This window comes from Penaeus monodon, chromosome 23 (assembly GCF_015228065.2).
Source record: "Penaeus monodon isolate SGIC_2016 chromosome 23, NSTDA_Pmon_1, whole genome shotgun sequence".
Lineage (NCBI taxonomy): Eukaryota > Metazoa > Arthropoda > Malacostraca > Decapoda > Penaeidae > Penaeus > Penaeus monodon.
The window spans coordinates 5,578,636-5,578,850 of record NC_051408.1 but is presented as its reverse complement, the minus strand read 5'-3'; the positions used below and the strand labels follow the sequence as shown (position 1 = coordinate 5,578,850).

The 215-nt window shown below is 34.4% G+C and overlaps 1 protein-coding gene across 1 annotated transcript in view; it reads right to left on the bottom strand.

The window, feature by feature from the left end:
• Positions 1-215, bottom strand: part of LOC119587745 (nephrin-like) — a gene marked incomplete at both ends in the record, with an annotated part of 138,820 nt that overhangs the window by 39,374 nt on the left and 99,231 nt on the right.

The window sequence follows — 215 nt, the reverse complement described above, 5'->3', positions numbered from 1 at the left end:
GAGGAAGTAGGAGGTAAGTGATAGGATTAAGTGGTGTAAGGTGTCTTTAAAATAGAGGAAATATGTTGTTGCTAAAGATTATTTGTTGCAGTAGGTATGTTGCATATTTGGGATGTAGAAGAATAATGCAATAAGAATGTATGGACGAACGTAAACAAACATACATACAAAATCCCAAAATTTTATTCATTCACTCACTCTGTCCTCTCGCTCTT